Source organism: Nycticebus coucang, chromosome 23 (genome assembly GCF_027406575.1).
Source record: "Nycticebus coucang isolate mNycCou1 chromosome 23, mNycCou1.pri, whole genome shotgun sequence".
In the NCBI taxonomy this organism is placed as follows: Eukaryota; Metazoa; Chordata; class Mammalia; order Primates; family Lorisidae; genus Nycticebus; species Nycticebus coucang.
This window is the reverse complement of record NC_069802.1, coordinates 911,303-927,562: the sequence shown is the minus strand read 5'-3', so window position 1 is coordinate 927,562 and position 16,260 is coordinate 911,303. Positions and strand designations below refer to the sequence as shown.

At 41.3% G+C, this 16,260-nt stretch overlaps 1 protein-coding gene across 6 annotated transcripts in view; it reads right to left on the bottom strand.

Moving 5' to 3' along the window:
- CLOCK (clock circadian regulator) overlaps nucleotides 1-9,141 on the bottom strand; it is a 128,545-nt gene extending 119,404 nt beyond the window's left edge. For 5 of the 6 annotated variants that reach the window (XM_053577535.1, XM_053577538.1, XM_053577541.1 and 2 more), the window contains exon 1: nucleotides 8,706-8,842. The gene's annotated coding sequence lies outside the window, so the exon portion shown is untranslated. Of the gene's footprint in view, nucleotides 1-8,705; nucleotides 8,843-9,016 lie in introns of those variants that run through there. The other variant, XM_053577536.1, reaches the window with a different exon arrangement.
- Between the last annotated feature and the right edge of the window lie 7,119 nt (nucleotides 9,142-16,260).

Below are 16,260 nucleotides of genomic sequence, written 5' to 3'. Positions count from 1 at the left end.
GGGATGTGATACATACTTTAAAATGCCTCAATGGACCATTAAAAAAATAAAAGATCAATTCTAGCAAAAACAGATTTACAGAAAAACAGAAGAATGTCATCAAATGTAAAAAGAAACTAAACAATAGAAAAACTCATTTAACACAGTAAACTCTACAGGTGAAACAAAGGCAGCTTTATAATTACAAACACATCATTTCTGAGGAAGACAAAAAGTCTCAGATAAGAATCAGAAAGCTGATAAGAACCAGCTTTTTCACTGACTAATATTTTATTTGTTTCTAGTTAAAATGTGTGACAGTTCTATTGAACTATGTAAGCTACAAAATGGAAGTTTTCTTTTGTTTTAATTTATAGGTTTTCTCCTAAATAATTTCTAATATTTGTTCAACTAAAATTTTAATTTTAAACACAGAAGAAAACCAGTCATCAGTTTTCTAAATCAAAACTACTGGTGAAAAGATTTCAAAGAAATACATAATAACATGTTTCTTGAAAACATGTTCTAGTAACATTTTTATTATTGTAAGTTACATAAAAGGTCAAATTCTCCCAAGCTCTTATGTAAGTATAAAACTAAGCATTTTTTTTTTTAGAGACAGAGTCTCACCTTATCGCCCTTAGTAGAGTGTTATGGCATCACAGCTCACAGAACCTTCAACTCCTGGGCTTAGACGATTCTCTTGCCTCAGCCTCAGGAGTAGCTGGGACTACAGGTGCCCTCCACAACGCCTGGCTATTTTGTTTTTGTTGCAGTTTGGCCGAGGCTGGGTTGAAACCCGCCACCCTGGGTATATGGGGCTGATGCCCTACCCACTGAGCCAGAGGTGCCGCCCAAAACTAAGCATGTTTTAAAAAATTAATTTAAATCTAGAACAAAAATAAAAGCCATGGTTGCTACATAGTGTGAAAGTTACAAGAGTAATAGTAACATTTACTGAATTCTCAATGTGATAAGTAATTGTTTTTCTATCTCATTTATATTATGAATTAGTATAATTTCCATTTTATAGATAAGAAATTGAGGTACTAAGAGGTAACATAATTTGTCAGCCAGTTAATGGTAGGGCCAGGATCTGAATGCCAAACAGACTAGATACAGGGCCCTACCTACACTCTCAATCACTATATTATGCTATCAATATACCACTTAGTAAGCATTTGGCCTTGTTAACTTAGTTTGCTGTGTCTGCTACTAAGTTTCATGTAAAAAATAAGAAACTGTATACAGATTTTAAAAATGTAGAGGTCAGGCTCAGTGGCTCTTGCCTGTAATCCTAGCTCTCTGAGAGGCCAAGGCAGGTAAGATCACTTAAGCTCAGGAATTCGAGACCAGCCTGAGCAAAAGCAAGACTCCATCTCTACTAAAAATAGAAAAATTAGCCAGATAATGTGGCCAGTGCCTGTAGTCCCAACTACTCAGGAGGCTGAGGCAAGAGGATAGCTTGAGCCCAAGAGCCCTCACTCTTCCCAGGCAGCAAAGTGAGACCCTGTCAACAAAGAAAGGGAAGAAAGAAAGAAAAGAAAGAAAAGTAAGGAAAGAAAGAAAAAGAAAAAATTCTGTCTAGGGCAACCAAGTTCTTTCCGAAAGAAAGAAAAGAAAGGAAAGGAAAGGAAGAAAGAAAGAAAGGTTAAAAACAGGTATTTTAACTACCTGGTAATCTCACTGAGAATAAATAGACAAAATAATACACATACAAAAAAAACTTCCTATTTTGCTGACAAAAGCTAAAAAAGGGCTCAGCACCTGCAGCTCAAGCAGCTAGGGCGCCAGCCACATACACAGGAGCTGGCGGGTTCGAATCCAGCTGGGGCCCGCCAAACAATAATGACAACTACAACCAAAAAATAGCCGGGCGTTGTGCTGAGTGCCTGTAGTCCCAGCTACTTGGGAGGCTGAGACAAGAAAATCACTTAAGCCCAAGAGTTGGAGGTTGCTGTGAGCTGTGATGCCATAGTACTCTACCCAGGACAACAGCTTGAGACTCTGTCTCAAAAAAAAAAAAAAAAAAAAAAAAAGCTAAAAAAGGAAAAGGCAGTCACTATAAAAAATATTTATGAAAACATGAGAAAATGTATCACTTCCAAAAACGTGTAATACGTTAAAACTACCCATTGCATTAAACTGTAAGATTACACCTATTTTCTGTTGACAACAGTTTAACGGTTTTTCTCCTCAATTTAAACTGGAGGATGCAGCACACATAAATATTACATGCCTAAGAACTGAATGAAATTTCACAGAAGTCCTATATTAAGCTAAGGTCAATTTTTTGGGTGACAACTATTTTTTGGTATTTAGATTTTCCATTTGGGAAGCAATTTCAAAATTCTCCTTGAGGTCAGGGGCAGTGGCTCATGCCTGTAATCCTAGCATTCTGGGAGGCCGAGGCAGGTGAATTGCTTGAGTTGAGGAGTTTGAGACCAGCCTGAGCAAGAGAGAGACCCCCCCCCCCCATCTCTGCTAAAAATACAAAAACTAGCCGGATATGGTAGCAGGCACCTATAGTCCCGGTTACTCTGGTTGAACTCAGACCACTGGAAAAAAAAGGTTATAGTTCAAATTTTTAATCACGTTTGCAGACTACTTCACATATTCCCATGCAACTTAGAAGGGTCATATAAGAACATTACTATCCAAATGATTTATGCTCATGAAATGAGAATTTAATATAATTCAAAGTAAAACACAATTCAGAAAGAAAATACACCATCACAAACATCTTAAATTTATTTCATTATTATGGGTCATTACTAGGTAATCTACTGTCACCTGGTAGACTACTACGGCAATATAGCTCACAGCAACCTCATACACTTTGGGTTCAAGAGATCCTCTTGCCTCAGCCTCCCATGTAGCTAGGACTACAGGTGCCTGCCACCACATCCGGCTAGTCTTTCGATTTTTAGTAGAGAGGAGGACTTGCTCTCTTGTTCAGGCTGGTCTCAAATTCCTAAGCTCAAGCAATCTACCTGCCTGAGCCTCTCAGAGCATAGCTGAGGCATGAGCCACGGAACCCAGCCCAATAATTTATTATATACATAAGGCTTTTTTTTTTTTTTTTAACAAAAAGCACAAAGTTTCTGTTTCATCTGGTTATCAATATAAATTCAGTATCATATTATTTGAAATGTAATTCTTCTGATGACTACGCTATGGAAATTTTTTGGAGTATCAATTCTACTTGTCACTCCTAAAAATGGCAGTATTTATTATTTTAAAAACTGAAAATAATTTAAGTGTACAAGAGAAAAAAACTGATAAGTAAATTGTCTCGCACACACATAGAGGAGAATACCATGTAGCTAATAAAAATAACCACATAATAGAAAAACGCTGACATAAAAACGTTGATTATTCAGTTAATAGAACTGTTTACATTACAGTAGATGCATTATGAGCTTATAACATCATGTATTTGCAAGTGTACATATTCTTATCTAATAGCTAAACAAAATACAGGAAGAAGATGTTACAGAAGATTAATAATGGCATCTGAGAGTTTTAATGGTATTTTAGAAATTTAATCTGTGCTGTTTTAGTGTTTCCCAAGTTCCAGACATTAGGCATGTGCTATTATATCTGGGGGATAGAGAAGAGATTAAGAAAGAAATAAAGGCAACTATTTACATTAAACCATATTTTGACACAAATGATAAATTCTTATTAAAGTATATGGTTTAACTCTCCTTGGTACAACTCTTCTTTTTTTTTTTTTTTTTTTTTAATTTATTTTTTATTTTGGCCGGGGCTGGGTTTGAACCCGCCACCTCTGGCATATGGGACCGGCGCCCTACTCCTTGAGCCACAGGCGCCGCCCTTGGTACAACTCTTATTTGTGCTTTTGTTTTAATACAAAAACTTTAAACATGAATCAATTTGTAGTTTCTTTTTATACTATTTGAGATGAGAATTGAAAATATTAAGTACTTAATGAGCACTCCTTGAAAAAGATAAAAATGTGTGTCTTTATGTCATTATTAATGTAGAAATAAAAAAATTTCTGAAAAATAAAAAGTAAATCATATCCAAACAGCATACAAAATAAAATTCAAAATAATTCATAAAAATTCAGTTTTTTACGAGTGTTTTCTCTCTGTAGATGTCTAAGATTTAAAATAAGCAGAATTACATCTTTGCAAATATACAACTAAAGTAAATTAATTCAAGGGTTGAGACTACGAGAATGAGTTTTAATTTAGCACTTGCATAATCAAAAACATGGAGAACAACAAGAATCTCTTTACCTAGATGATGGAAGTTACACCTAGCAAGGCTAATAACAAATAGCTGTAAAGCTACCTATAAACACAAATTTCATTACACGTGTATAATTACAGTCCATTAGTAAGAATTAAATTGCTCTGACACTTAAAAGTGTTCTATAAATAATTCAGAATTTTAGACTCAGAAAAGGAGAAAATACAATATCCACTGGTGTAATGACTACCAAAAAAAAAAAAAAACTTTAAAAAATATTTTCTTTCTGCATCAGCAAAGAACTGCAAGGAAACAGACACAATAAACAGACACAATAAAAGGTAGTTCTGCTATAATGTGAAACTTAAGTGATTTTCCACCCACAATGTTTTTATTAAAACATTCACAGCAAATAAATATTGTATTTGACACAGCACTGGAAGTAAAAATGTGTAGGAGAGGTGACATTAAATATGTGCTTTGAGGACAGAATGAGATAGGAGGAAACAACTTTCTTTTAATAACAATGCCTGATATAATTGATGGTAGATAACAATTAACTGATAAAATTAAATTTCCTAATTTAATATTTCCAGCAATCCTAAAATCTGAAGATTGCAGAGGTTATAACTATCAAACAAAACAGCAAATGGCTCTTTCCAGTGTGAAAGCTTAAAAAACAAAACTATTAAAATAGCTATTAGTCTCATCGATACCTGCTATAAGGATGCAACTTAATTCCATACATTAAGAGCTACTAAGTCTGTTCTATCCTTTCTTAACTGATTAAAACTCTCAGATACATATTCTCCCTCAAAATCCCATGCTCTCACCGCCCCCCCCAAAAAAGCTGGAAATTGTTTCATGTTATATATATTTTTATAAAATATACACATCTTATATATATTTTTCTTCTAGAACCTGTCCTTTTCTTTCTTGTGTTGTAAGAGTTATGTATAGCAGCGGTTTTCAACCTGTGGGTCGCGACCCCTTTGTAACAATGAAAATACATCCTGCATATCAGATATTTACATTACAATTCATAACAGTAGCAAAATTACAGTTGTGAATTAGCAACAAAAATAATTTTATGGTTGGGGGTCACCACAACATGAGGAACTGTATTAAAGGGTCGTGGCATTAGGAAGGTTGAGAACCACTGAAGTATAGGCTCTTTATTTTATTTTATTTATTTATTGATTTTATTTTTTTTTTGCAGTTTTTGGCTGGGGCTGCGTTTGAATCCGCCACCTCTGGCTTATGGGGCTGGCGCCCTACTCCTTTAAGCCACAGGCCCTGCCCTGTATACGCTCTTTTAATCAAACCAGATCGCAAACCTACTGAATGCAGTCCATCATCCTGCATTGTTACTTACTATCCATCTGCCATCAATTAAGCACAAACCAGATCAAAGAGCCTCTGCTCTGCTTTATCTTTAAAAGTTGGATTTTATCCAAGTAAATGAGTGTCATTTAGTTGAGTACAGAGTCTACTAAGGTTCACTTTGGAGGACCTGAGGAAGCTGATGTAATCTAGAAGGTTTTCCTAGTGGTCTACAAGTACAGGAGAAAAAATTCAAAGTATAACCCATGAGTCACTGATGAGGTCAGAAGCAAAAGAAAACTCTAGAGTTTAACCTCTAAAGAGTCCTAAAAAGTCATAGAATCCAAGTCTTTATGGTGAATTCAATTTATAACAGATAAAGCTCACATCAGTAAGACCTCTGCAAATACCTCCACACCAACTGGTCCCTGGCTAGTAAAAAGATGAGCATGTCCTGAGGTGCACGTCAGATGTTAACTTTCTGACACACTCCAGGTAATTTCCCTGCTCTAAAGGTAATAACAGAGACCAAGATAAAAGCAAACTGGCAAGAGAAGATGGTCGGTCACTCAAGACAGTTCAGAATTCAACTCTGAAAAGGATATGCTATCTCTGGGGGCCATGTGGGCTAGAAGCAGAGGTATGTGATGGGGTTGTTTTAAATTTCCATGAAAATCAATTTAGTTCTGTAATTTTAAAAAATGTAAATAAAAATTTAAAATGCAATCCACCTTTTTAAAAGATTGAATAGGCCCACACAATTCAAAGAAAAACAACTGCTAATCTGTAGAAGGTTGGATAATAGAAACCCACATATCAATCAAATAATAGTACAACTATCCCATCAGACAAAATAAAAAGGAATATTGACAACACGAAAAATGCCCACAACTGCTACATCACTCCCACCATGCTAAATCATAAAATGTTAGTCAGGAGAGAGAGTTCGATTATGGCCCCCTAAAATTGTATCTACTCTTAAAAACCCCCCTTTCAATCTTAACTTCATTAAAAAGGTTTCCATTGTTATCTATAGCTATAAAAAGTGTTTATTTTTTTGTACCAACAGAACATTGCCGCTTAGTTTTATTTTTTCATAAGAAATAACCACACACACAAAATTTACATTTCACTGGGGTTCATATCATATTTCTTTAAGAGAAAGAAAAGTTTTTCAACCTGAAAGGCAAACTAATCTAGACAATCAAATATGCCGTCATTTTAGTGGAATGTCCATATCCTCGAATTATTTGTCATGAACTTTGGGATTAATTAAACTGTATAAACCTATGACTCCTAAAAAATGAGGAAGGGGAGGGAAACACACTATACAATATAATACAGTCATAATGCCAAATGTAAGCCATGTCATTATATATTTTGGTAAAGCAAAATATAACTAAACACCCTGAAAAGATAAATTTGTTTTTGACAACAGCATCTTAAAAATTATAGTAGCCAAATTTATTATAAATTTCTTTTTATTTCATTTTTCTAAAATGTATTAAATGAAATCAAATTGAAAATGGTCAAACATCATAAATTAGGCAACCAAGAAGCACATAAATTATTTGGAGGCGGGTTTTTGTTTAATCTGGTTTATGAATCCATAATACAGTTACAAAAAATAAAAAACAAGACATACACACAGTAAATCTCATTTTCCACCCTTTCCCCATCACATTACTTCTCCCTCTCCCCCCGTGGTTACCAGTTTTCCAGAATTTTATATATAGAAGAGCAGACGTAAGTGTACATTAGTGCACACGCCCCTTCAAACACAAAATAGGACGCCATTCTTTCTGTCTTTTTTTTTTTTTTTTTTTCACTTTGTAACAAATTGTTGAGATCTTTCCATGTCAGTATCCAGGAGAGCTTCCTCATTCTTTTTTCATAGCTGATCATGACCAATTTTACCACATTTTCAGTCTATCTTCTTCAGGCTAACCTTTAAAGACATTCTGTTCAGTCAACTACTGAACACTTGAATTAGTTTCCTCCTCCCAGCAAGATTTTAAAACAAACCAGAGTTAAGGTGTCTCAGGGGTAAGTTTCAGAGAAAGCAACTCATTATCTAAATTACATCCTTTTAAGAATGTTTATTCAACCAGGTAAAGGGAAATGTTTCACAATTTTCTCCTCTAATCATTTAAAACTGGAACGCAGTCTTCTGGGGAAATTAATTTTGAGAATCAGCATTAATAGTCAAATCAACAATGGGTGTAAAAGTTTCTTTACTTCCTGTGCATTTCTTTCACCGCAAAAGAAAAGTGTTTTGTTGATTTTTTTTTTTTTTTTAACGCTAGAAAGCCTTAAAGTCATACAGCATAGCGTTCTAAGAGCAACAGAAATCACAACCTGATTTAATCTTTTATCTGTCAGGTCAGAAGCCGAGGCTTTTATCTCACTACTATCAACAGGGCGACTTCCACACCAGCGAAAAACACTCAAGAATTACACTCCCGGTGCCTCAGTGCCAAGACTACCTCTCCAGCTTCAGGCGGAAAAACCAGCTTCCAAAGCGGAAAAGGTTCTGGATCGCCGGTGGAGCGACCGCAGGCGGCAGGCGTGGGTCAAGGCAGGTAGGGTCGCCGAGCCGCGCGCCTCCAGCCCTGGAACCCGCGCAGTTGCCGGAGTCGGACGCTCGGAGCCGCAAAGACCGAGCCCGGGAACCAAGACCACTAACGGAACCAGCCCACGCGCGGCGACGGCGGCCGCTCGGACTGCAGACCGCAGAGCGCGGGCGGGCGCCGGGAGGGCGGGGGTTCCCCGGAGCAGCTGGCCGCCCTGGCGCCCCATTGGGCGCCGCTCCAAACGTGCCCGAGTAGTGACAGGAATAAAGTGGGTCACAAGGCCTAGCGGGTCCCCTGCGAAAACCCTCTTGAACACCCGGTCCCCGGATTTTCCAGGGTCCTAGCCGGTGGAATCGGCCGCAACCTCGGAAGCCCTCAGGCCACCCGGCCCGTCGTGCACCCCAATCCCGCCCCTGCCCCGCAGGTAACCCCAGTTGCCCCAGAGGGCCCCTTGGCCAGGGCGGGCCTCCGCCCCAACTCCCGGGAAAAGACACAGCAGAGACAGACGCAAAACTTGGGCTTCAGCTCCCGCCTTCCCCACCCTCGGCCGCCGCCCCCCAGCCCCACACACACACCGCCCCCCTCTCCTCCCCTTCCCCGCGCCCTCACCGTGTGGCTCGCGGCGGCTCCGGTTTCTTCCCTCCTCCACCCAGGATTCGAACTGCGGTGATTTGGAGCCACTAACCTGGCAGCCTCCAGGAGACACCGCGGCTCCCCCCGCCAGCAGCTCTGGGGTTGTGAGTGGCGCCCCCCACCCACCCACCCACCCACCCCAAAAAATTCACTGCTACGGTCGCCCGCTCTTCCTCCCCCTCCCTTCCCTTCCCCTCCTCCACTGGCGCCGAGAGCACGCATGCGCAGCCGAGGCAAGCCAACCGGCGGGCGTCAGGCCCCGGCCCACCCGGAGGGGCGCCACTCACCGGGAGTGCGCTGGCGGCGGCAGCGGCTAGATTTCCTTCGCGCTCTGGCTCTCCGGGGTTTCCTTTTTTTAACCGGCAGCCGCAAGCTGAATCAGTGATTGCGCTCCCTCCTGGCGCATGCGTCGTCAGTGACCCCGCGGACTCTGGCGGCCGCTGGAGGCTCCGCGCTCGCCCCTCCCCTCACTCTCCCTTTCCCTGGCGCGTCTGGGTGCGCATGCGACTTGCCCCGTTAGTCAACGCGGAGCTGCGCGGGGGTGTCCGGCAGCCCGGAGATCCCGGTCCTCCAGGACGAGCGTGTGCGTGTTCCGCGGCCACCGCCGGGCGCCCAGGAAACCTGGGTTCACCCCGCGCCCCCTTCCTGGAGCGGGTCGGGTGGACGCCAGTTACTAGAAAGCCCGGGGGGCGGGGCCTGGCCGGGTGGAAGGTGCGGCCGGCCCGGAGCGTTAGCGTTAGATGCGGGAGGCTCTTTGGTTTTCACTCTGGAGGCCGGGGGCAAGGAAGAGGAAGAGTTTCCTGCCGGATGAGGAATCTGGAGGCAGAAAGGGAACCCTTTCTCCCTTGCAAAGCAAAACTTTGCTGACACCGGGTTAGATTATTCGGGTGTTGTTGGAAGATTTCTTTTTCCCCCAGTTGCATCACTGACATTTCTTCTCCTGGGGCTTGGAGAGAGGGGATGCAAAGGTGCGTGGACCACTAATGACATCTTTTCCCCGTTTCCGGGAGGAGCGCGGCTTGGGTTGCTTCTTATCGGTGTGTGGGTCTAGGTCGACCGGACATACGCCCTCGGCTGAAGGAGGGAGGCAACGGAGGTCAGGGTGCATTGCTCCTTCGGAGTGCATTGCTCCTCCATCCCCTGGCCTTTGACAGTATAAGAGGTAGGGGATGAAGCACTGGGGATAAACCAGTACCCTAATTTGCATATGGGTTCCCTCTTTAGAACAATGTGTGAATACTGATTACTTATCCCAGAGGGAAAATTATAATTCTTCCTTCCATGAGTTAAGATACTCTTGGTCCACAGGAGAAAGTGGATTTCCGTGCTTTTAAGGTACTAGAAAAGAGGTCTTCACAGTTCTGATATCTAGTAATTTTTATATTGAATGATTGTTCTTCATATTTGAAATAGAACCCATCTTCTTGTTTCAAAATATACACTTTATTGTTTTGGCTATAAAAACTTCCCTTCAAGATAACATTCCCATCAGTAAACTTTTAAAATTCTTGCTGTATACTCAGAAAAACATCAAAATTGAGGAACTTACTCAGATCCCTGATTCTTCATCTGAGGACTTTTTCTGTCGAGAGTAGGAAAGCATTATTTGGTTAATTTACTCCCTCAGATAGCAGAAGGTATTTAGTAGATATTTTTGCCTGTTCAGTATTCATTTCCTATTCTGTAATTTCCTTTATTCACTCTCAGTCTGTAAGTGGGGCGTTCTGGGCAGGATTGGAGGAGGGGGTTGGGAAAGCATATTTGAGTGAATATTGTCTTAAGCTGCAATTACCAAGAGAGTTACTACCTTTTTTTCCCCCCAATGGACTTAAATCTGGAAGAATGGAAGGCTGGGCCCATCTTTCCATGCATGGATTCTGAGAAAGAATAGAAGTGAGGAAAAAAGCAGATTGGAAGATGGAGATTTGGCCTAGAGAGCCATGTTTGATGCCTGAAACCAATGTGGACTTGATTCCTCTGGAACTTTCAGTTAAACCAGTCAATAAATTCTGACATCTATTTATTTTATTGCTTAAACCAGTGAGAGATTTCCTGTCACGTGCAATCAAGAGTCCTAGCTGGTTTATATAAGTAGCAAGAAAGGAGGCAAGGTTAATAATTCTGATAAAGTAGACTACAGCCAGATAAGAGGGTTTGAATGCTTTTCCTAGGATGATCATTTGGATTATTCTAGACTTAGAGACATGATCACATTTCCTATTACCCATCTTACAGGGGTCCTCAAACTATGGCCTACGGGCCACATGAGGCAGTGTGATTGTATTTGTTCCCATTTTGTTTTTTCACTTCAAAATAAGATATGTGCAGTGTGCATAGGAATTTGTTCATTGTTTGTTTGTTTTTTTTTAACTATAGTCTTGCCCTCAAACCATCTGAGGGACAGTGAACTGGCCCCCTGTTTAAAAAGTTTGAGGACCCCTGATAGAACATATATCTTTAAAAATACCTTTGCCCTTTTAAATGGTTTCATTGTCCTCTTAGTCACCAAGATCAAGTCATATTCATTTTTTACTCCTCCCTTTCTCTCCTTCTGTAATTATTTACCAAGACCTGTTGATAATCCCCTGTTTTTCTGCTCTGTCCTGTGCCAGTGCTTGAACATTTCCCATGGTTCAGTTCACAACTTCTTTCTTTCCATATTCTCTCCAAGAAAAAAACTGTAGTGGATATTTGTAATATCTTTTCCAACTTCCAAAATTTCACATTCCCATAAGACAAAAATCCTGCCTGATAGTTTCATAGATCCTAAATTTATGTCCCCCACACTCAAACATAATTTCAAATACTCTGTTCACTTCTTGGGTCCCTTGTTCTCATTTAAACTGAGTATTTCCAACTCCCTTCACCACTGATTTCCCCCAGTTGATAACTTGATACCGGAATATAGCATAGCATTTAAGAGCCCATAAGCAGGAACTAAACTGCCTGGATTTCAATCAAAGCTCCACCACTAATATCTGCATGACCTTGAACAGGTTATTTCTCTGTTCTTTAACTTCCTTGTCTGTAAAGTGGAGGTAATTACAATCCCATCTCCTAGGGTAAGTGGGCTGGAAGAAAACTCAGATAAGCGCTATTTTTGTCAGCAATGCTGTCCTCTGGGTAATTCTCGCATCTCTTTTGGTCAAATTCTTCCCCTAACTCCTCATGTCCCATCAATCACAAAGTCATGTCTCCTTCATAAAACCTCTTTTATCCATCCATTCTTTGACATTCCCAGTTTTACTACCATAGTTTAAGGTGAATTGGAGAATAAGAAGCTAAAGGTATACTTAATAGGAAATACAAAGTTTGGTGGGGGGAGGGTTTGGGTTTGTTTTTAATTTGGTTTTGTTTGTTTGTTTTTAGCCTATATGGTTTAGTCAATTGCTCATAATCTTTCTAGTCCCTTTAAAAGGGACTAGAGGGAAGTACCAAAGTATGAGATGGTATTACAGACTTCGTTGTCTAAAGTCTAGGCTTAAATCCTGACTAATGTGAAGCTGAGAAAAACTGATCAAGTAATTTCTCTGACCTTCTAGGTACTTATCTGTAAAGTTATAAAAATAAGGCTTTTCAGAGAACTATGATCAAATAAACTGCTACGTAAAGGTTAGGTGGTAAGGATGGTGGTTGTAGATATTTATACCTTTTTGTTGGAAACCTGGGAATGGTTGAAGTGACGCATAGATGTTTAGCTCCAGCCTATTCCTTTCCTTTGGGCTCTCTACATAGTATGTCTAATTACCTACCTGATGTCTCCTCTTCATTATTTCAAATACGATGGTTGCCCCCTTCAATTTGTTCTCCACAGAACAGCAAGATTCTTTTGAAAATAAAAATGAAACCATGCTACATGCCTTCTAAATACTCTTCTATAATTTTCTGTTACAGCCAAATTCCTAATTATATCCATAATACTCTGTTTGATCTAGTCCTTGGCTACCTCTCCTACTTCGTGGCTTACCATTTTCTCCTTTTCCCATAACAATCCCACTCAGAAAACTCCTTTCAGCAGAGCCAATCTTGCTCTGGTCCCAGACTTTGGCATATGCTGTGCCCTTGTCTGGAGCCTCTTTCCTGCCATTTCTCTTGGGTGGCTCCTTCTCATCCTTCGTGTCTCAAAGATCTACCTGCCCTACTTGAGTAGGTCTCCCTCCTACACAGTTACTCTCTTTTATTGTGTTCACTGTTTCCACCATAATACAAGTTTAAATTGTGGATACATAGTATATTTGTTTTCTTAGTAACTATTTTCCCCACCAAGACATGGTAAATTCCAGGTCAAGAACAGTGTGTTCTGTTCACCACTATATGCAACATTCATGTCTATGCCTCAGGTGAGCAAGGTGGAATGAAATGTGCCTGTAGTCCCAGCTACTCAGGAGGCTGAAGCAAGAGGATCACTTAAGTCCAGGATTTAAAGTGAAGCCTGGAAAACATAGACCCCAGTCTCTAAAAAACATAAAGGCTCAGTGCCCATAGCTCAGTGAATAGGGCGCCAGCCACATACACAGAGGCTAGTGGGTTCAAACCCAGACTGGGCCTGCTAAACAATAATGACAACTGCAACAAAAAAAATAGCTGGGCGTTGTGGTGGCTGCCTGTAGTCCCAGCTACTTGGTAAGCTGAGGCAAGAGAATTGCTTAAGCCCAAGAGTTGGAGATTTCTGTGAGCTGTGACACCACAGCACTCTACCAAGGGTTTCAAAGTGAGACTATGTTTCAAAAATAAATAAATAATTAAAAATAATCAATGCTGGGTGGTGCCTGTGGCTCAAGGGTGCCGGCCCCATATGCCAGAGGTGGTGGGTTCAACCCCAGCTCCGGCCAAAAACTGCAAAAAAAAAAAAAAATTGCCTGAGGTGAATGAATGATTAAATGAATGAATGAGATAAAAGAAAAAACATGCTAGAAAGAAGATTCTTGGGATCATCTTTGTATCCCAAATTATGTCTGTAAGCATATTTTGTCAAGAGGTGGCCTTAGTAATGTGTGTAAAAGTACAAAGGAGAAACAATTTAGTGTTGGTACTATGTGACTAGTACTGTGCTAGTGATCAAGTACTTGAGAGCCCATGAGCACATGTAACACTGTAGTGGGTAGAGCTGACATCTGTATAAGAAGATGAGGATAGAAGCCCAGAATAGGGAAAAGTGCTCACTTCAGCAGCACATCTATAAAATAGGGAACAAAGATCAAGTATCTCACCTTCTAAATAGCTGTCAACATATGAGGCCAGATACCTACTCCTTCAGCCAGGGGTAAAAGTAGGACAAAACTAGACTCCCCATAGCCAAAACCTCCAATTTCTACTCTCAGGCCATATGAGCAGAATACTTGGGAAGAGGAGGAACACAAAGCGTTTAAACCATGTTTTAAGAGGTTGCTAGAGACTGGCTTTTCCTTTCCTTTTTATGGCCCACCTTACCTCAAGTTCAATGAATGAGCTCCAATAGAATCAGCTAGAAAAACTGAAAGTAACTGTAAGAAGGGGAGAATGGCATCTCATTAATATTGCCCTGCACCTACCTGAACAGGGCAGAGAACTTAAAAATAGCAGGGAATATGAGCTAAATAAAGCAATCTGCACTTCTACCATTTGGCATAGCAGGGATGCCAAGGATGTGTAAATTTCTCATGGGTTGATTGATGCTGTGTAGAAAGTGCTGTCCAGGTTTGAGTCATCTTGACACCTAAGCAGCAGTTCTCAACCTGTGGGTTGACCTCTTTGTAACAATGAAAATACATCGAGGCATTAGATAGGTTGAGAATCTCTGTGTAAGAGGAAAGGAAATTCTAGCAGCAAGAGGCTAGGTTTACTTCTGGGAGGAGCTACCAGAATTAGAAGGGAGAAAGCTAAGCAAGACTCATCTTCATGTCAAGCAAGGAACTGTGAAGTGGGGAGACTGCCTCAGAGTTTCTAGGAAAATTCAGTGTGCCCCATGAAAGAGTGGACATTTGGATGCAGTGTGCATTGTCTAGTTACAAGAAATGTATCCCTTTCATCATTCTCCCTCCCAGTCCCCAACACTAGTTGGGGATGAGCAAGGGAGAAGCAAAAGACTGGTTAAAAACAAACCCAACCTTCCATCTTCAAAGTTAATTAAGTCACAAATTCAGCTGGAGAGTATTTAGCTTGGAACTGAGATTAGAATTTTAAATTGGACAGACTTAATAACCTAGCGTGTGGGGAAAGGGCTTAAGAAAGTAGGCAAGCCTTTTTTTTTTTTTTTTTTGTAGAGACGGAGTCTTACTGCACCGCCCTCGGGTAGAGTGCCGTGGCGTCACACGGCTCACAGCAACCTCTAACTCTCGGGCTTACGTGATTCTCTTGCCTCAGCCTCCCGAGTAGCTGGGACTACAGGCGCCCGCCAGAACACCCGGCTACTCGGCTATTTTTTGGTTGCAGTTTGGCCGGGGCTGCGTTTGAACCCGCCACCCTCGGCATATGGGGCCGGCGCCCTACTCACTGAGCCACAGGCGCCGTCCTGCTTCTCAAATCTTAATGTGCATGTCAATCACCTGGGGATCTCATTAAAAAGAAAATTCTGGTTCAGTTAGTCTAGTATGGGGCCAGACATTCTGCATTTCTAACAAGCTCCTTGGGAATGCTGCTGATTCTAGGGCCACATTTTGACAAGGCAGTATAAAGTAGGGATGGGAGTTTTAGTAGAGCACAGATGGCAAAGAACAGAATAATAGGATAGTCAAAATGGTTGAATATTGGCAATTAAAAAGAAAACTTTTAAGTTGGTACCCCCATTGAATAAAAAATTAATTCAGTAAAGTGGGGGACAAAATTACATATTAAATAATTTCCCCACATTCTGACATATCTTTATACCCTATTAAAATAAAAACATATAGCCGCTGCGTCCCTGCCTGGCCGAGCCGGCAGAGCCGGGCCGCCATGGACCACAAGCCCCAGCTGCAGGAGCGGCGCCCGCCTGCAACCGGGAGGCCGGCCAGGGCGTCTGGGCCACGGCGCCGTCCCCGCCGCTCCCCCGCGCCGCCCTGCCCCTACCTGGTCACAGGGTTACCACCCACCACGCCAGGGTCTACAGCATCCGCAGGCGGACTGTCACCCGCTACCCGGCCCACTCCATCGTCGTGGTCGGAGGTTGTCCGGTCTGCAGGGTCGGGGTGCTGGAGGATGTCTTCACCTTCCTGGGCATTTTCTTGGCCATCCATCTTGTTTCCCTTTGGGTTCATCTGCTGTTTTGCCTTGAGGAAGCGAAGATGCTCCAACTGTGGAGCAACCTTTACTTAAAGGGAACACACTAGCTCTCCTACTCCCAGCTGTCTTTTTCTAATGTAAACGTCGTGTACAATAGTTTTATTTGATTAAACTTTGGGACTGTTCTGTAAAGCAAGATGGGATAGAGGCCACACAGAAGGAAGGCAGCACTGCTGCTGCTCCGAGGTTCATGACAACTCAATAAAGCACTGCTTTTATTTTTTACAGTCTTCAATTTGAGAAAGGTGAGAAAAAAATGTTTTCAATAAATGAGATTCATACCATTAAAAAA